We start from the raw sequence: 21,489 nt of genomic DNA on the forward strand, positions 1-21,489 counted from the left end.
CCCAGCCTGCCCTGCTCCTTCCTCACACACATTATCTGGAAACTGGTACAGGGGACATTTCCACATCTCCCTCACCCAGATCACTCAGTAACTTTTGAAAAAGTCAGCTATTTCAAAAGGGCAAAACTTCACTTTCACTTTATTTGGGGAAGAGAAGGTGTTGGAATGAGATTATATATAATTTTTTTCTCACATAGCTTTTTCAGATGGTGCTTTAGCTCTTTTTTCTTGGGCAAAATTAACCCTTGAAACTGCAGTTTTCACCTGCATATTGGTTTGGTGAGAAGTTGAGTGGTCACTAGATTGCTTCTTAGGATTCAGGTGAAGAATGTGATGCTAATTTCTGGGCCTTCCAGTGTATGTTATCTCTTAAGATCCATTTAAGAGAGCTTCCACTTGTTAAATGCTTTCTTTGTACCAGGTACTGATAGGCCTTGCCTTTAAGGAATTTCGATTCTAATGGGAAAAACAACATGCAATCTGTTATGTATGGAGGAGATGGGAGGTGACCTCCTAGGGGGTGAGGCTAACTTTCAGGGGGAGTGTCAAGTGTAAGGCCTCCTGCCAAAGGGAGGATTTGCAGGGGGTTGTAAGGGAAGCCAAAGAAATCAGGAATTGGAGAGGAGGGAGAGTAGTCCAAGAGTGGGAGACCATCTCTGCAGAAGATAGAATGCATGGAGAACAGCGGAAAGGCAGGAAGGGCCCTTGTTAGGAAGAGCTTTCCAAACACTTGCTACAGACTCCCTACTCACTGCAGTTGGGGGGTGGGGGGGCTTAGACCTGCTCTTTAGGAAAATCACTTCAGGGGGCTGAATGGGGAAAGACTTGAGGCAGCAGATCCACCAGAAGCTGGTATTCCAATACTCCAGGCATGCGGTGATGAGGGTTTATACCAGTGGAATGAATGAATGAATGAATGGACAGGAGAAGATATATAAAAAAATTGTTATAAAAGTAGAAAAGACAAAATTTGGCAATTGATTGGATGTGTAGGATGAGAGGGTGACTGGGAAGATGGTGGTGCCTTCCACAGTAATAGGGGGAGTGTTTAGGGGTAGAGTGGTAACCTGGGGAAGGGCACTATTACAGCTGTTGGGGGATATACCTCCTCCCCACCCCCTCCTAGGCTCAGCCTCACCTGGCACTTTGCATGCCTGGTAGTTTGAATTCCCAGATGATTTTACCTGGGGCAGGAAATGGCGTCCAAAATGTTTTCTTTAGCTGGAGCCTTCTTAAAATGTGGGTCTGACCCCTTGGGGTTGGGAAAAATTTGGCCACAGTAAAAGGTTTCCAAACAAGCAGTGACGAAAAATTAATTAAAAATCAACTGTAAATCTGAGGTGTTTCTGGCAGCACTTAGCTGTGTTCATTGCATGACTTCACTGCAGCCTTGGTTCTGAACACATGACATGCATACTTCATAGTATGCATGCTCATGCAGTGTCAACGAATGCAGAAATGGGGTCACCGGTGGCTTACCCATACTGCCTGTAGAGTGCTTCCTTTGGGTCCTGACTGGGAGGTCTTGTTTCTATTTGATTCTTGTATGATGTGTCCACTTTTTTTTTTAGAGGAAGTCTGGGTTAAGTGACCTTCCCAGCATCACATAGCTAGTAAAATGTCCAAATTTGAGACCAAATCAGGTCCTCCAGACTCTATCCACTGTACCACCTTGCTGCCCCTTGATGTGTCAGTTTTAAACATCAATTGTTTTTAATTGGATTTTTATGGTTCACAAGGGCTGATTGCATTTACAGCAACAACAAAAAGATCACTTGGAACCTTCTGGACTGTGCCCCAGAACTTACTCTAGTTTTCTCTGTGAGCAGAGGTGTTTTTTTTGTTTCTATTCATTTTTGCTTTTTTAATGGCCTTGTGATTAAATTCCCATTTGAAAGGAGAAAAGCTGTTGTGGAAAAAGGGGAGCTCTGGGTAATGGATTGATTAAAAACAGATTTTTTTTTCCTAGTAAAAAAAAAAGCCTTATTTAGAGTGGGAGGTGGGGAAAGGGGGGGAATAAATGTTTACATGGCACTTACTCTGCTAGACATGGCTTCTAAGCAGTTTCCACATCCTCACAACAACCGTGGGAGGGGCTGTTAGTAGTTCCATTTTACAGTTGAGGAGACTGAGGCAAACAGAGGTTAAGTGATTGCCCAGGGTCACATAGCTAGGAAGTCAGCCCCAGCACTCTGTCCACCATGGTGCAACCTAGCTTCCTCAAAACAGGACAATCAAGATGAGAACTATAACTGATAGTAAAAAACCTCAAGCTTATCCTCATTACTCCTTCCTACCATACCACTTAGCTAGCTTGGTGATGCAATGGGTAGTGGTAGTGTTGGATTCTGGAAGACCTGAGTTCAAATCTCACCTCAGATAGTTCTATGACCTTGGGCAAGTCACTTAACCTCTCTTAGCCTTGGTTTTCTGATCTGTAAAATAGGAGTGATTATAGCAGCTACCTCTCAGGGGTGTTGTGAGAATCCTGAGAAGTAACATTACTGTTAGTTACTTCCTAGTGAAGGAGTATCTAGGCATGGGAGTCAGTGAGTGGGAGGGCTTTTCACATTTAGGAAGTAGCACTGTTGCATGAGAAATTAAAACCACAAGTTAAAGAAACAGCTATGGCTGATAAGGGTATGGTCTAATGGGTATGATTTAGGGCACTTTATAACGAGTCTGTTGGAGAAATGCATCTGGTGAGTGGCTTTACATTCAGATGGAAATGGGCCACTAAACCTGGCATAAAGATCCCATAAGCCTTAGAAAACCACATATTAATACTATTTCTATTTATTTTGTTAACTTTCCCAGTTACTTTTGAACCTGGCTGTAGCACATTTGGCCTAGAAGAGCTTGCAAGTGATTTATTCTTATAAAAGCAGTTAAATCAATTGGCAGTTCCAGATGGGGATCTCCCTTTATTCCTTTTCAGGTAGAAAAATTGGGGAATTCTTTATACTTGGTCCTATAAAGGTGAATTCCTTCATAGGTAGTTCCTCAATGAAGGATAGAGAGAGGGTGAAATTTTTTAGAGAGAGGTTTGGTGGGTTCTCTTTATGCCCCTTCCACATGACACCTCCCTGCCCCCACTGCTTCAGGTATAAATTACACTCCACCCTCTTCTACCTCTTCCTCCTCTAATACCATTTTGAACTTCTGTATCCCCTGGTGACCAAAAGGAAGGCTCACCAGAAATGGAGCCACACACAGGCACTATAGCGGAACTGTAACAAGAAAATGGGCTCTTTAGCAATTGTTGAATGTCTGTTCTAATGTCCTTCTTATCCCCTTACCACCAACCACTCTGAAGAATGGGGAACTGAGCTGTGTCCCTTGGTTTTCCTTCCCCTTCCTCTTCTCTGCTCACCCTAAATCAAAGTAAAAATTCACACCATCATCTGATTTTCTAGATACCTATGTTTTTTCTAAAGCCTAAGAAGCATGTTTTCAGAATCTGTCCTAGTGAGCAGGCACCTTCCCCCAAAACTTTTCTTCTTAGGGCCCTAAGAAGAGTCTTACTTTCTGACTACATTCCCACCATTGCTGCCAACTGGAGGACCATGAGAGGATTTAATAGTATAGATTTTTTTTAATTCTTTTTTTTTTCCATTTTATCAGTCAGTTGATCAATGTGTCATTGGAGAAAAATTTCCCACCAAGTTCATGTGATAGATAACTGCTGCTGAATAAATCTACCACAAGGCAGAAATTAATACAGAGATAAAAACCTCAATTTTATTATGCTTAAACTCAGGTTCAGGAGGTAGAAAAAAATAACCCTGAACCAAGATCAAGATTCCAACAAGGCTTTTTTTTTTTTTTAAAGCAGTTGGGGCTAAGTAACTTGCTCAAGGTTACACGGCCAGTTATTTCTGGGTGTGGTGCTAAGTATCAGAGCCCGGATTCGATCCCAGGTCATCCCGACTCTGGGGCCAGTGTTCTTACTCACTGTCCTACCTGGCCACCCCCCAACAAGGCTTTTTATAGACAAAAATTAGGTCAGAGAGTGAGAGAAATAATCTTTTTAACATAAAAGAATCTTTATGGTCTCTTAGGCCATACAGACTACAGAGGCCTAGTCAAACAGATGAATTATCTCATGCTTACTTCAATTAAGGTTGAACAAACTTAAGTGAAAACAAATTAGTAAATAGACTAAAATACAGATGTAAACACTGAGTTTGCAAAATCTCACACTTGGAGAACTACAAGGCTACATTCTAAAGAAATCACAATTGGGCTAATGGAGAGGAAGGGATTTACATGTCACCAAGATAGCCAAAGGTTCTCAGGGAAATCCCTCCACAAAGAGTTAACTAAATCACTTAGGAAAGGTTTAAAGAATCTTGTAGATGCTGTATTCCCTTCTTCCTCTTTTCTTGGCTTCTGATCTCAAACATCTTCCCATAATATTATCATTTCATTAGTCAGCTCTTCGCCAGATGAGGTTAATATGAACAGGAGTCAAGGTTCAGTTAGCCAGATGTTCCAGGAAGAATAGCATAGTAAAATTTAATTTAAAAAAAAATTTTTTTTCATTCTCATAATAGAGCCTGGGAATGTCTTAAGATCACATTTCAGGGATGAATAATCTTCTTAAAAGCTACAAATTAGGGGTTTTGTTCTCCCCTTTCCTGGTTGGTAGGGACACAAATTCCTTTTGGAAGGACCTGCCAGTAGCATTGGATTTTAACATGGAATCTTCATTGCTGTACAAACCTGGGCAGATCAGTTGGTGAAGTTTGAGAATGCGACTGGGACCTTGGCAGCAGCTGTTCAGATAAGCAGTGCCATCCACATATACAGACAGGCACTTAGAGATGACAAGAGGAGGCACAATGCCCATCCACCATCTTGAGTGGGCAAAGGGTAGTGGCACTCTTTCCTTTAATGACAATGAAAGGGTTAGTAAAATATTTTTATCACCTGGAAACAGGGTAGAAAGGGTACTTCTGCCCCACCAAAATTTAGGTCATCCCTTAACCCTAGTCTATCTACTTGGTCCTTGCCCCACATGGTTTTTTTATAGCTGCCTAAGATTTTCTGTATGCTCTGGAGGAACTTTGAGAATGAGTCTTTCTCAGACAAGTGCCAGCACTGGGAATGATTTAAATGCAGGACCTTAGTTGGGGACCATAGTGTGGAAAGAGCAGGGTGCCAAACATAGGGGGCTGCTAGGGAATCTTCATTGACTTCATAAGGGTTCTCCTGATTCTGTTGGGGACTTGGAATTATTGCCGTGCTGGGGGGGGGGGGGGTGTTTCCTGATCCTATATCCCTCAGCCTAACCCTTCCCTCAGTTACTTCACATTTGTCAAATTCTAATATCCACCCCTTCTTCCACTGTGTTCTTTGGAATATATGCTTAATTGATAATAGACCTGCTTTCATGTTAAAATCTTTTACTTTTCCACTCCTTCCATCTTCTGATACAGACCTGGCTCCCTCTTAATGACATTATCTATTGGACACCCTTTTTAGCACTGGTTGCACTTTCTGTCTTCCCCACCCCCACTTGCTGGTTGAGGCAGAGGAGTTAGATTATACCTTGCTCCCCTTGATCACTTCCAGGTTCTCTCCCTGCCCCCTCCATCACTCAGTAACCTCTCTTCCTTTGAGGTTCAATCCATATGTATCATCCAATCATAATTCTGGTAGTTGCTGTCTCTGGGCCCCTGGGTCACTCCCTTATTTCCTCACTGAATTCAGCACCTGGTTCACAATCTTTCTCTTTCCCAATTCCTGCCATCCTACTAGGGGACTTCAGCTTACATGTCATTACTCTCTCAAACACCCTTACCTCTAAGTTCCTCAACTTGTTCATTTCCCATGACTTCCTTCACCCCACCTCAGCTACACACAGAGATAGTCAATTCCATGTTTACAAACTCTGAAACTTCATTATGATCCTTTGTTATTCCACCTCTTCCTCTCCCTTGTATCCCCAAACCCCGTTCTTTGGCCTGTTTGTTACCCTTGCCCTTTTATTTCTTTCCCAACCCATCATCCCTGCACTAGCTGAATTTTCTTCCCTTTCCCATTTTGACCCCTTGTTGAACCAGGTCAACCCTATACTGTCCTCTTCTCTGGAGTCCTTTGCCTTCTTAGCCTATCTTAGATTTTGCTTTGCCATGCCTCAACTTGTAGATTACTCTTACTAACTGCTGCCTTGGTTCCAATACATGTATTAATGAACAAAAGCTAAAGAAATCGTGAAATCGGGGCAGCCAGGTAGCACAGTGAGTAAGAGCACCAGCCCCAGTGTCGGGATGACCTGGGATCGAATCCGGGCTCAGACACTTAGCACCCACCCAGAAATAACTGGCCGTGTAACCTTGAGCAAGTTACTTAACCCCGATTGCTTTAAAAAAAAAAAAAGAAATCATGAAATCGTGCTGACTGGATCCACTACAAATTTATGTTATCCATGCTTAACGAGGTCCTTAACTGAGGCAGTCTCCTTCTCACTGTCCGAGCTTCACTTCTAAATCTTTTCATCCCTCCAACCTCCCTTAGTTTGCACTCTGTCAGCTGAAAACCCTGCTTCATATTTTGCAGAAAAAAATGGAGACCAGTCATCATGAGTTTCCTTTCTTCCTCATCTATCTAAAAGATATCTTTTACCCCTGTCTCCTCCTTCACCCCTTGGAGTTTCCTAAATCATCCCTGTACCCAGTTTTAAACGATATCTGGTCCTAAGTGGGAGGGTTGTGTGGTGCAGGATATTTTCTCCTAAGTATTGGCTATTGAAGGAGGCTGGAATATGCTATTATCAATATTCTCCTTGAAGTAGCCTGTGTGACCAGCAAAGAAGGTGGCTAGCACCTAGTGATTACTGGGTATTGGACAGAGTAGTTATGCTAGTTGCCACAGCTGTCCCTGACCTTGCCAGTGTGATGGGCCAGATAGCCCAGGCCCTATATGAGTGACATGGGATTATTATGGCTGAAAACATTCAGGACCAGTAGTTTTCTTTTTATGTATTTTTTAAAAGCTTTTTAAACTTAAATACAAAATAAGAAATAAGCATTGCTATATACACAGCAGAACATGAGAGGATTCAATATACAGCAATGAATTTCCATTTCAAGAAAACCTATATAATAAATACTACACACTGTTTTCAAAGCTGTCCAGCTTTTCTTTGTTTCCTTGGTTTTCTTTTGTTCTCTGCTGTGTACTTTTAACTTTATTTTTTCTCCTTCCTGCCTCCCAGAAGGCTACAGTTAAACATAGATATGTAGGTGTTTGTGTGTATATGTATAGATAGATATGTATGTATGTGTATATGTATATATACACAGATATCTATAAACATACACATATATTCACATACCCATATATGTAAGACCATACTATGCTTATTTCCACTTGTCATCTGTTTCTCTGAAGGTGGATAGCATCTTCCTTCATAAATCTAAGACTATCCACTTTTTTCTAAAACAACAAGCTCATTTCCTACACCACAGCAATATTCCAACCCAACACCATTCTATCTGAGAGATTGTCTATGAAAGTTTTTTCTAAATTTTCTTCATTCCTTCTATTCTTGAGTTTTATTTATGCAATAAATTTTTAATTTAAAATAATTAAACTTATCCATTTTACACTTCAAAAGTTCTCTCACCTTATAATATGGTTTAAGGTCTGATACTACTAAATCTGCTTTGTTTACATCTTTTTTCCCCTGGTTTCTTTGAAGTTCCTGACCCCCTTTTTTTTCCAAATGAACTTTGTTATTATTTTTTCTAACTCAGTATGATAATTTTTTAGTAATTTAATTGGGATGGCATTACATAAATAGACTAGGTAAAATATTACTAAAGTCATTTATTTGTTTATTTATTTGCACACACACACACACACACCCTTTTTTTTTTGGAGGGGCAATTGGGGTTAAGTGACTTGCCCAAAGGCACGTGGCTAGTTAAGTGTCTGAGACTGGATTTGAACTCAGGTCCTCTTGACTCCAGGGCCGGTGTTCTATTCACTGCACCACCAAGCTGCCCCTACGTCAATTATTTAGATCTAACTTTACTTGTATAAAAAGTATTTTATGTTTATATTCATATAGTTCCTGTGTCTGTTTTGGCAGGTGTACTCAGGTATTTTATACTGTCTAGTTATTTTCAGTGGTCTAAAACAATATTGAATAATATGGCTGACATATAGTAGTTTCCCTCTTTCTCTTTTGATTAAATTTATTTTAACTTTAACTTTGTCTGAAATCATGATTATTACCCCTGCTTTTTTTACGTAATAAATTCTACTCCTGACCTTTCTTTTATTTTTGTATATATCTCTCATTTTTATAGCATTTACTGAAAGCAACATATTGTTGAATTCAAATTTTTAATTTGCTATCATTCTCCATTTTATGGGTAAATTCATTCCATTCACATTCTAAGCTATAATTGTTGTCTGTTTTCCTCCTTCCTATTTTTCCTCACTGTCTTTCTCACCCTATACCTATCCCTCCTCACTTCTCTCCTTTATTTCTACCTACTACCTTGGCCTCCTATTCCTTAACCTACTCACCCCTCCAAGAGTCCCTCCCTTATCCTCTCTTCCCACCCTACTCCCTTGCCCTCTTGTTTCTTTCTGAATTTAGAAGGCTTTTATATTCTCTTTCTGCTTTGCCTTCTTATTCTAGAACTTCAAGACAATTTTCCTTAATAATTTCTTGTAATATTATACCAAGATTCTTTTTTTATCATAATTTTCAGGCAGCCTGATTATTCGTATATATAAATATATGGGGTGTGTGGGGGGGTGTATATTCTTCCCTCTTTAACCCATTCCCAATGAGAGTAATATTTCAGCCCTACCCACCCTCCCCCCACTGGCTTCTCCTGTATCAAACTTTTTTTTGCTTCATTTTTTTTTTAAGCAATTGGGGTTAAGTAATTTGCTCAAAGTTACACAGCCCGTTATTTCTGGGTGTGGTGGTAAGTATCTGAGCCCAAATTCAATCCCAGGTCATTCCGACTCTGGGGCCAGTGCTCTTACTCACTGAGCCACCTGGCCGCCCCTTTTTGCCTCATTTCTATGAGATAATTTCTCCTTTTTATCTCTCCCCACACAATTTTTTTAGAATCACTCCATCATACTCACCTCAGCCCAAGCCTTTTTTTCAAGCTACCCAAATAAAAATGATAGTCATAAAAGAACTAATAATATTTTCATATATAGGAGTAAATGATTTATTGAGTCCCTTGAGTTGGTCCTTAATGTCTGCTTTATATTTCTCCTGCTGTTTTTGTCACAAATACCTGAAGGTCTTTCAGTTCATTAAATGTCTACTTTTTTCTATTCAGGATTATACTTAGCTTTGCTGGGTAAGCTACCCTTGGTCATAACCCCAGCTCTTTTGCTCTGTGTAGTGGAGGACTGTAGGTCTTGTGTAATTCTTATTGTAGCTCCACTGTATTTAAATTGTTTTTGTTTCTTGTTTCTTCCAATATTTTCTCCTTAACCTGGGAGCTTTGAATTGAAATGTGGCTATGACATTCTTGTAAGTTTTCCTCCTGGAATCTCTTTCAGATGGTGATTGGTGGATTTTTTCTGTTTCTGCTTTTGCCTTCTTATTCTAGAACTCCAGGACAATTTTCCTTAATAATTTCTTGTAATATTATATCAAGATTCTTTTTTTATCATAATTTTCAGGCAGTCTGATTATTCATAAATTATTTCTCCTCAATCTGTTCTCCAGATTAGTAGTTTTTCTGATGAGATATTTCATATTCTTTTCTATTTTTTCATTCTTTTGATTTTGTTTTATTATTTCTTTGTGTCTTAGAATGTCATTAGCTTCCCCTTTGCCCAATTCAAGTTTTCAAGGAATTATTTTCTTCCTCAAGTTTTTGGTTTTCTATTTCAAGTTGGTTGACTTTCTTTTTATAATTTTCTTGATTTTAAGTTTTTTCAAGAAATCCCTTTGTGCTTGGGACCATTTCATGTTTCTCATTGAAAAAGGAGTGGCTTTTTGGGCTCTATTATCTTCTTCTGAATATGAATCCAGATCTCTGTCCCCTATGGTGGCTGTCTATGGTTGGGTCCTTCTTTGCTTCCTCATTTTTATTTATTTATTTTTTGCAGCTGTTAATGGGTTCAAGTTCTAGTCCCGAGGTATAGGGAATGATGCCCCAAACCTCAGGTCCTTCGTTTATTTATATTCAGGACTTTTCGTTTATTTCCCCTGCTCTGCATTCCCTCTGAGGCAATGTTCTGTCTTTTTGAGTGGAGGAAATTTGGAGAGCAGTAATTTTTCTGACCTACTCTGCCATCTTCCCGGAATCCTCTCTCCAGTAGTTTTCTTTTTAACTGAGGAGTTAAATGTACTTTGACCATCCTTCCCTGGGGTTATCTGAACTCCCTATAGGAATTTTGCCACAATTTAGTTGGCAGAGAACTAAAGGAGGCTCCATTTCCTGAGTACTTCAAAATCTACCATTACGTTTTTGATGGAATGCCAGCTGGGCATTAGATCTGATACTAGCTGATAAGAAAGCAAGTTGTGGGAAATAAACTGGAAGAAAATTCAGGGACCAGTTAAATTTGTAGGGCTTTATTGGGCAGGATGAACTTGATAAGTGTATGTGTCCTCACTAAGCTCTCGAAACTGGGCTCAGAAGGTGCCCACCAAATACGTCTGGGTATTTCAAAGGCTCCTGTTTATTGAATTATCCCAAAGTCTGCCCCTTTTGCTTGCAGAACCAAAAGATTGTAGCTCTGGAAGACTTAGAGTGGGCTGTACAGCCCATGATCCCCTTGGGTCCTAATGGTGCCATGGGGTCTGTGTTCATAAAGACCAGGCTGAATAGAGTGGAATCTTTGTCACACACTCCTGAATCAGCCGGTCATATATTCACAAAACAACTTGCTTTCAAGTTATCAGGCCTTGGTTTGCTGTTGAAAGGATGACGCATGTATTACCCTTCATCCTATGTTGCCCATATCCGTGGGTTGCTCAGTGTTCAGCACTTAGCATGATTCAGAGACGTGAATAAGAAATGACCAGGCCACGTGGGTAGTTCAAGGAAGAATGATGAACTCCATTTATTGATTCTTAGGACAAGGTTTTATAGAGCAATGAGACAAAAAAGACTCAAGTATTCTTATCATTACCTAGTCTGTTGTATCCTGGAAGTAGCACAGAACAGATAATTTGATAAGGATTCCTTCTCTAGGTGCCAGAGAGTCTTAGGAAGAGCCAGTTAACTCTTTTCATATGCAGTCACATTACAAAGGATGCTCTGGAGAGCTGGCTTAAAGGGTGGAAATCAAAGCTGCATCATCAAGGACATCTGCATAGGAACTGACCACCTAAGAATTCAAATATTTTGAACAACTAAAGTCTTGGGGCAAAGCCTATTGGTCTCAGAACTCAAACACCATCCTTTTAAGTGTAACCCATATCAAAAGAACTCAGGAGCTAACTTAACAAAAAATCGCATCTCAAAGAGGTCTCTGATATTCGGGTGCACTCTCATTGGGTAATTATCTGAGTCCTGGATCAGGCCTCTTTGGCTGCCCACAGCCCATCATGAGTTGGTTAATTCTAGACGGATCCTTTAACAAGATAGGGCACAAGAAAGACCTTTGGCAGTAGTGTTCTTCATGAGTAAGCAGTGCTATTGCTAGGAATTGAAGCTTCCAGTCTCAGCCCCAAAGCTTGGGCTGCCTCTCTCCTCCCTTTCCCTCCCTACTCCATAATCCCAGTGGGCCCTTGCCTGTGAAGACCTAGCACTTAAAGAATGTTGTTTTGCTTGATTTAGTAATGATTTTGCTCAGTATGAGAAAGATAAATGTTACTGGATTTAGCAGCTATAGTGTCCCTAGTGACTAATGGATGGGGTCCTGGCAAGTCTTCCAAGTGGGCTGAGCTGCAAGTTGCCTGACAAGCCTAGGAGAGAGCCTAGCTATATATATATATGTGTGTGTGTGTGTGTGTAATTTATGTATGTATATGTGGGTGTGGGTGTAATTTTATATATATGTGTGTAATTTATATATATGTATGTGTGTGTGTATATATATGTGTGTGTGTGTGTGTATATATATATATATATATATATATATATGCCAGATAAAAGTTTTATTTATACTGACTCTTGGACCATGGCTAGAGATTTGCCTGAGTGGTCTGGGGCCTGAAGAGAGTATAGCACCAGTCAGGTTTGCTACAGCTGCAGCCACCAGTGAGGCCCTTTACTGTACACAGAGCTTTCCTCCATCAGCCCTTTTGTCCTACTCCCATGAAGGGTCAGGATTGGGCCTACCAGTATCATTTTCTGGGTTCACTGCCTTCCATAGCAGCCTAAGGTAGATGATATTAGAAGATTAGACTTTTAAAGCAGCAGCTTTGTTGTTTACATTCATCATTATCCAGGTCAGGTGTCCTGTCTTTCAGTGGCTATATCTTTGATTAATCAGCACCACCACAGGAATGGGGAGAGCATTCCACTCTAACGGTTTTTTGGATTCTGTCTTGATGGAGCCTTCATTTATCTTGGGAGACTTCCTCTTACCTCAACAGAACAAACCTTATTTTTCCAGTTCCTGAGATCCTAAAGTTCAGGCAAACCTTTTCCAATTTGAGTTCTTAAGAATTTACAAATATATACTCTATTCCAATTCTTTTTAGGTGACTTTGCTTCTTAATTTACCCAAGTAATCAAATTCTTTTAAATCATTCACAGAAACAGTGACAAGGTATTTTGCTTATTCTCAAATTATTTACTTCTTGATTTAAACAAGCCACTTTCTTTCCAACCTAGAGAGAAGAGTTAAAAACAGGTAGTTCTTATATTAAGAACTGTTATTGGAGGGCATCTAGGTGGTTCAGTGGATAGAGTGCTGAACCTCGAGTCCAGAAGACTCATCTCCCTGAGTTCAAGGATTAAGGGCAAGACCCTTAATCCTGTTTGCTTCAGTTTCCTCATCTAAATGGCAAACCATTCCAATATCCTTATTAAGAAAAACCCAAAATGGCTACACAAAGAATTAAATACCGTTGAAAAACAACTGAATGACAAGAAAAAGACTTAAACTATTTTTTCTTCTCTTTTGGACTTCATTGGAGATTAAACTTTTACATTGACCAGTTCTGTTTACTTTCTAATCAGTGAAATCACGGTTTTTTTCCCCTCACACTAAAACAGTAAATCTTTTACTCTCCAGGGAAGGTAAAGAGTGATAGAAGGGAATGCCATTTGTGTGAAAAAGTCCTAGGGGGCTGCAGCCCCCAAAACCCACTAGGATGTTTCACCATTCCTTCAAACTACATTTTCATCATGATTGGGGGAATGCATGGTAAACAGACTTCCTTTCTGTTTACAGATTTAGTCTCTAATTTGTTTGCAATGCTGTAAATTTCTGCAAAGAAGAAAGGACTCTTTCCTCTTAAATCTTTCTTTTTGTTTTCCCAACCTGGCCAATATTGAGAACATGAAGATGAGATGACATCATATTTTTTTGAAAGCTATGAAACTTCCTGCATGAAAAATTCCAACACTTTCTCTGCCCATTCATTCTTAAAACTTATCTCACACTTGAAAGTTTAATCAAAGAATCAGTAGAAGTCCCTATTTATTGGGAAAACCAGTTTACCATGAGAACTGCAGTAATTATAGATATCAGAGAAAACTGATTTGTGTATGAAGCTTCACCAGTTAACTTAAGTGTATACAATATTTCAGAATCAAAAGCTCTTTGCTGGGGTCAAGGATGTTTGGGCTGTTACTACAGTCCATACATTTTTTTTTTTTGACTGAGGCTAACCAGACTAGAGTTCCCATATCAGGAGTAGATTACACCAGGAATACTTTAGTTTCCAAATAGACAAGCAGTGGCCACAAACCAAGATCACCAGAATCTGAAGGCTCCCTTACTGATCACTGACCACTCAAGGTAGAGTTGAAACTTAAGTGAGATTTATAGAGGTCCCACTGAGCACTTGAGATTTTTGTCAGACCAGACCCAAAGTACTCGAAAATCTAGATATGGAAGGAAGGCAAGACAGTACAGCATTTATGAATGACAGACAAAGAAATACAGAAAACACTAACGTAATCCCTGCAGTTTTTCTAGATAAGACTCTGACTTTACTTATCAGTAGATATTTCTCACCCATCAATGTCCTTAAGTAAAATCCTCCTTGTATGTGCTGTAGGGTTAATGGGCTAGAAAATTAGATCTTGATCTTAACCTAGGCAGTCTCTTATGGAGGTCTAGTAATTGAGATAAAAATTGCCAGAGGGTCCGTTTATTTCACTTGGGCATCTCCTCAGCTTTCACAGATTGAACAACCATCTTTACTGATGATTGTCACATCTACCCATCCTGCCACAACCTCTCTGCTGACCTCCAGTCTTACATCTCCCGCCACCTTTCAGACGTCTCAGACTGCATGTCCAGTGGGCATCTGAAACTCAATATGTCTACAACAGAATTTTTTGTCTTTGCCCTGAACCCTCCCTGCTTTCTATTCAGTGTTCAATAGTTTTTTGTCATGTCTGACTCTTTCTGACCCCATTTAGGGTTTTCTTGGCAGAGAGACTTGAGTAGTTTGCCATTTCCTTCTTGAGCTCGTTTTACAAATGAGGAAACTCAGGCAAACAGGGTTAAGTGCCCAGGGTCACACAGCTAGGAAGTGTCTGGGGCCTGATCTGAACTCATGGAAATGAGTCTTCCTGACCCCAGGCCCTCCATTCTATCTGCTATGTCACCTAGCTCCCCCCCCCACCCCCCACTGCCCCACCCTATTATCATTGAGGTCACCACCATCCTCCCAGTCCCTCAGGTTCCCAACCTAAGAGTCAGCCTGGCCTCCTTACCCTTTTTTTTTTCTTTTTGCTTTCTTTTTAGTTTTCAGTATTCACTTTTATAAGATTTTGAGTTCTAAATTTTTTCCTTTTCCTTCCCCTCCCACTCCCCAAGATGGCATGCAATCTGATATAGGCTCTACATGTATAATCATATTAAGTCTATTTCCACATTAGTCATGTTGTGAAGGAAGCATCAGAACAAGATTCCTCACTCTCTTAACCCCCTATATCCAGGCTGTTGCCAAGGCCTGTCCATTTCACCTTTGCTGAATCTCTAGAACATGCCTCCTTTTCTCCTCTCTCCCACCCTAGTGCAGACCCTTATCACATCTGGCCTGCTGGGGAGTGAGAAAGGGGGACACGGTCAGCCTGCCTCATGTCTCTTCCTACCCCATTCCTTCCTCCATTCAGCCACCAAAGTGATTTTCCTAAATTACAAGTCACCCCCCTACCCAACAAACTCCAGTGGCTCCCTGTCATTGTCACCTCCAGGAAAAAATAAAAAGCACTCTGTCATTCAATATATAACCTTCATAACTTACCTCTCCACTCTTCTCACACCTTACTCCCTGACATGTTCTTTGACCTAGTGACGCTGGCCTCCTAGCTGTTCCACGAACAAGACCATCTCTTAGCTCCAGGCATTTTGTCTCCCATTTCTGGAACAGTCTCCCTCCTCTCTTCTGACTGCTGACTTTCCTGGTTTCCTTTAAATCCCAGCTAAAATCCTATTTTTCACTGCAAGTCTTCCTCAGCCCCTCTTAATTCCACTGCCTTCCCTCTGTTAATTATTTCCTATTTCTCCCATAGATAGCTTGCTTTGTATCTGTTTGCATGTTGTCTCCTCCATTAGGTTGGAAGCTCCTTAAGGGCAAGGACTGTCTTTTGCATTTGTATATCCCTGGAGCTTAGCACAGTAGTGCCCGGCACATAGTAGGCACTTAATAAAATGTTTATTTTGATTGAGTGATTGCTGTCATTTACCCAAATTATGATGCTCAGATAGTAACTCCTGTTTTATTATACTTTGAGCACTGGCTGCAATCTGTCAGTGAGGCCGGACTGTGACTATAGCAGCAGGACTGTTCTGGTCCAGGGACACAGGCTGGATCCAGTGAAATTTTCCAGAAAGCAGAAGGGGAAGCTAAGGATGGATGTCAGGGCACTGAAGGTTCTGTCCCAGGCTTGATTTGGCAGATTGTTATAGGATGGGTGCCTTGCTTGCTTCAAGCAAATTGTGGAGGAAGCCCAGGCTCTATAGAGTCTGGGGCCAGAAGTCTCAACCCAGTATTCTCTTGTCACTCTTTGTATTTCCTTAAATATGTACAGACTGTTTCCCCTGAAAGAATGTAAGCTCCCAGAGAACAGGGTTGTTTTATTTTGGTCTTGGTATCTCCAGCACCCATCACAGTGCACAGCACAAAATAGGTATTTAATAAGGCAGAAGATTTTCAGTTTGATGTTGTGCCTTGGGTAATGGGGGAGGGGGAGATTGAAGGGTTTTCACAGCAATAAAATGTCCTGATTTATAAAGTGTTCACTAGGAAGCTTAATCTGGTCACAGTGGTCAGGCTGAATTGGAAGGGTGAGAGACCATATTCAGAGAAACAAACTAGGATGTTGTTAACAGTAATTGAGGTGTGAGATGATAAAGGTTAGGACTAGTAGCCATCATAATGGAAAGAAAGAGATGTGTTCAGAGGTGAATTTGGAGAGAACTGACAGGAAATAAGCAAGAGCTGGAAATGGCAGGTTTTGAACCTGGAAGAATGGTGGTACCTGTCAGGCAGGGAAGGAAACTAACTGATTGAGGGAGGGAAGGAGGATGAGTTCCTTGTTACATATGTTGTTTGAGGTTATAATGGGACATCTTCATGGAAATGTTTAGTGGGTAGAGGCCAAGTTAAGGTTAGAAATCACTAAGATTGTGGAGTCATCAGTATAGAGGTGATAGTTGAAGCAGTGATTAATGGACCCAGTTCCTGAAGGAGAGAGTGTGTAAAGGGAAAAGGGACTGGAAGAGGAGCTGAAGCAGGAGAAGGAGCCCAAGGATTCATCTTGAGGAAAGGGTGGTCAGTAGTGTAAAATACAGTTAGGACCCCAAAAATTCGGACTGATAAGAGACCAGAGGATTTACCAAGTAAGTGACCCTTCCGAATTTCATGAATATGGGGGTGGATCTCATGAAGTTACAGGAAAGATAAAGGGCTATAGAAATGGTAACTTTGGGGTAGCTAGGTGTCGCAGTGAATAGAGCACGGGCCCTGGAGTCAGGAGATCCTGAGTTCAAATCTGGCTTCAGATATTTAACACAAAACTAGCCATGTGACCTTGGACAAGTCATTTAACCCCAATTGCCCTACCTTCCCCCCTCAAAAAAAAAAAAAGAAATGGTAGCTTTGGGGCCCAGGAGCTAAGCTTCTTGATGTTAGAGGGAATTACAGCAAGGAAATGGAGGGGTCTGCTGTAGACCTTTTGCTTTTAAATTTTGACTTTTTAAGATTATTAAAGCAGAACCTGAATGCAATCATAAGTACTTTCTGATAAGATGATTGTTTTTGTTTATTCCGGTTATTGTAAGTCACAGATAATGGACTGTTGTATTATTTCCAGTTTGGACACTTTACTTCTGAATGATTCTAAATGGCTTGTTGCACTTTGGTCTGTGACAAGTATGAAGGATATGTGTATTGTTCAAGCCAAACTAATCATTCCCATTTCTCTCTTAGGATTTACAAAGTGCCTTCCCTCACAACAACCCTCCCAGATATGTGTTACAAGTAGTATTAGAATTTGACAAATGAAGAAACTAAGGCTCAATGAGGTGGTTGGTTACCTCTGATCACACAGGTGGTAGGTCAGATTTGAATACAAGTCTGCTGCCTCTAAATCCAGCACACTATTTATTATACTACATAATTGGACTTTAAAGGATAGGAGGGATATCGTTGGGGTTTTTTTTGCTTTTTTTTTTTTTTTTTGGAAGGCAATTGGGGTTAAGTGACTTGCCCAAGGCCAGATGGCTAGTTTTTGTGTCAGGTGTCTGAGGCCTGATTTGAACTCAGGTCCTCCTGACTCCAGGGCCAGTGCTCGATTCACTGTGCCGCCTAGCCACCCTGAGGGGTATCGTTTTATGATTAAAGTTCTAATTTTAAAAAATTATGTTTTATTTATTCCTTTGGTCATTGCCTTTAGTGTAATGAATAATATTAGATTTGAAGACCTGAATTCAGATCCCATTCAATACTAACTTGAATACTGACTTTTTGAGCCTCAGTTTCCTCTATTATATAGTACCTACCTTCCTTCAAAGAGTGGTTGTTGGGAGTACTAATGAGTTTTTGTTTGCAAAGCACTTCACAAACTTCCCTGAAATGCCAGCACTATAGGGATGTAATTGTCATCATTTTGAGGGTTTAGGTGTCAAGGTGTACAGAGAATAACCTCTACTGTCTTGCTTATTCAAGGGAACCTCTAATAGAACAGGATGTCCCCATATAATTTATCATTGTTCAAGAATACATTAATTGCACATTAAACATCCCCAACATATTGTGTAGACAGTAATTTGGAAAGGCCAGGTTTGAAAAGTAATCATTAATGGGTCAATTCCTACTTGGCAGGATGTCTTCAGTGGAGTGTCATAGGGATCTTTGCTTGGCCCCATCTGTTGAACATTTTTATCAATAACTAGAATAAAAGCTAGCCCTAGATAGTATGCTCATCAGTTTTCCAGATGGCAGGAAATTAGAAGGGAAAACACATTGGATTACAGAATCAGGCTCTTAATGGCTAGAACATTATACTGAATCAAACAAGATGAAATTCAGTGCGCGTGAAGTCTTAAACTTAGGTTCCAAAACTCAACTTCAAGTACAAGATGTATCATAGGCTAATAGAATGCTAGATAAAGAGCTAGAGACCTCATCTAACAGATGAAGAAATGAAGCCTAGAGAGGTTAAGGAACTCACTTATCCAGTCAAAGGCACATTGTAGTGAACTGCTGATCTAGCCTTTGTACCAAGTCCTCTAACTTCAAATTCAGTAAGCTTCCACTGTTCCTGCCGCCATGGGGAAAACATGATTAGACATCAGTTTGTCTCAAAAAGTTCCTCGGGCTTTAGTGGTCTGCCTGTGAGTGATCCTGTGAGGCATCCCAGTGATCTTGGGTTGTATTCCAAAGGGCAGAGTTTCTGGGAATAAGGAGGCAAGAGTCCTCCTGTGCTCTGCCCTGATCACAACTCACCTGTGCTATTATGTTCTCTTATGGTTAGGGTTATGGTTTAGGAAGGACCCTGAGAAGCTAGATAGTTCTTCACCTTTTTTGTGTTGTTGATCCCTTCAGCAAATCTGATGAAACCAAATCCCTCCTCAGAATAATATTTTTAAATGCATAAAATGTATAAGATTACAAAGTATTGAAATAGCATTATCAAAATCTTTTTTAAAACAAGTTCATAGACCCTGGGTTAAGAGGTCTACCATGATAGTAAAGAGCCTTGAGTCCATGTCCTGTGTCCCTTGAGGAACCTGAGGATATTTAGCCAGAAGGGAAGACGCAGAAGGACTGTTGGGCCTGTCCTGTTTGACCTCTGAAGGATCATTTTGAAATTTGCAAAGAAGTTTGATGTTGGGAGAAAATTTCCTAACAGTTTGAGCCATCCAGAAGTGGAAAGCCCTTCCTTAGAGAGGTAGTGAGTTTCTCTTTCTTGGAGATCTTCAAGCAGAGACTAAATGAGCACTTGTGAAAAGTAAAGTTTCTCTTTCTTGGAGATCTTCAAGCAGAGCCTAAATGAGCACTTGTGAAAAGTTAAGAATCAGGGATTCCTTTTCAGGTATAGTCAGTACTAGATGACCATGTCAGTCCTTTTCTAATTAAAAAATTCTCAGAGTTAGAAGAAGTCAAAATGTCAGCAAAGTGTAATAGTTGAAAATCCAGTCTTTATTCCAATCCCATTGGATCATAGAATCAGAAATTTAGAAGATCTCTTTTCCACACCCACCCACCCCATGGCATTATGTACTGAGTTTGAAGTCGAGGATCTGGGGCAAAGGCCAGATTTGCTATTTTCTGCCAATGTGCCTTTGAATGAGTTCCTTAACTCTGGATTTAGACCGTTTGCATAATCTGGTTTCTGATACCTTGACTGAAGATGCTCTCCCCAAAGTTACCAGTAATCTCTTTAATTGTCATATCCAATGGCCTTTTCTCACTCAAAATCCTTCCTGACTTTTCAGCAGCATATGACCCTGTTGACCACCCTCTCCCCTCTGGGTTTTTATCTTTGGTGACCTCATTAGCTCACACAGTGACAAAGATCTTGCTGCAAATGACTCCAACCATTAAAGTGATTTTCCTGAATTTCTGGTTCAATCATGTCCCCCTCCTACTCAATAAACTCCAATGGTTCCCCATCCCCTCTGGGATCAAATTACAAAATACTCTGTTCGACGTTCAAAACCTTAGTAACCTAGCCCCCTCCCCTCTTTCCAGTCTTCTTACACTTTATTTGCCTCATTCAATCTTGGATCCACTGACTCTGGCCTCTCGCCTGTCCCCCAAGCAAGCCCCTTCATCTCTCAGCTCCAGGCATTCTCTGGCTGTCCCCTGTGCCTGGAGTGCTCTCCCTCCTCCTTTCTGCTTGCTGACCTCCCTGGCTTCCTTTAAACCCTAGCAAAATCTCAACTTCTAAGGGAAGTCTTCCCAAATTCTTCTTAACTCTAGCACCTACTCTCTGTTAATTATTTCCTATTTGTCCTTTACTTTGCTTACTTTGTGTTTATTTATTTGTTTGCATATTGTCTCTGCCTTTTGATTGTAAGCCCTTAGGGCCGGGCTGACTTTTGCCTCTTTTTGTATTTCCTGTGCTTAATGGAGTGGCTTAAGTAGGTGCTTAATAAGTGTTGATTGATTGATTGATTGGTGACTCCCAAATCTATAAATCCAGCCTAACCTCTCCTGAATTCCATTCTAAAGAGATTGATGTGGATTCACAAAGAACTACTTCCTGTTTTTTGAAAAATGATGTATTTGACTTTTAAATCCCCTTCATTCTAAATGTGTCTTTTCTAAAGTTTTCTTAGCCTCCTCCCTTACTCTTGGAGGCATCCCTTCTAACAGGATGAAATACAAAAGAGAGCTTTTTAAAAGTGCTTTTTTCTGAACCTTTTTGTGTCCTGGTCCCCTTTGCAGTCTGGTGATACCTATACATCTCTTCTCAGAATAATATTTTTTAAATGATTAAAATACATAGGATAACAAAGGGAACTAATTATGTTTAGTTTAGTTCAGTTGCCAGAATATTTTAAAAACAAGTTCATTACCCCAGGTTAACCCTGCTCAGAGACACCAGCTGGGTCTGATAGTACATGCAGTTTTTTTCATACTCAAGGTCCTTTACGGCTGCAAGGAAGGGAGGGATGTGCACCAAGTGAAGCCATAATAATGACCTAATGATAAATTTCCTTTTTTGTTATTTTTTTTCCATTTACATGATTACCATCATCTCTGTCATTTTCTAATTAAATTTCACTCTGAATCAGCTCATATATCAGCCTTTACCTGATTCTCTGAATTCTTTATATTTCTTTTTATATTATTTATATTTTTATATTATATTATATTTCTCCCATTTCATCCACTTTACCATAGTT

At 40.3% G+C, this 21,489-nt stretch overlaps 1 protein-coding gene across 3 annotated transcripts in view; it reads left to right on the forward strand.

Annotated features, from left to right (window-relative positions):
* VAMP7 (vesicle associated membrane protein 7) overlaps window positions 1-21,489 on the forward strand; it is a 427,850-nt gene that overhangs the window by 373,224 nt on the left and 33,137 nt on the right. The window lies entirely within an intron of this gene.

This window comes from Petaurus breviceps, unplaced genomic scaffold (genome assembly GCF_028583685.1).
Source record: "Petaurus breviceps papuanus isolate PSGF00001 unplaced genomic scaffold, PetGlider_PUasm1.0 90601, whole genome shotgun sequence".
Classification (NCBI taxonomy): Eukaryota; Metazoa; Chordata; class Mammalia; order Diprotodontia; family Petauridae; genus Petaurus; species Petaurus breviceps.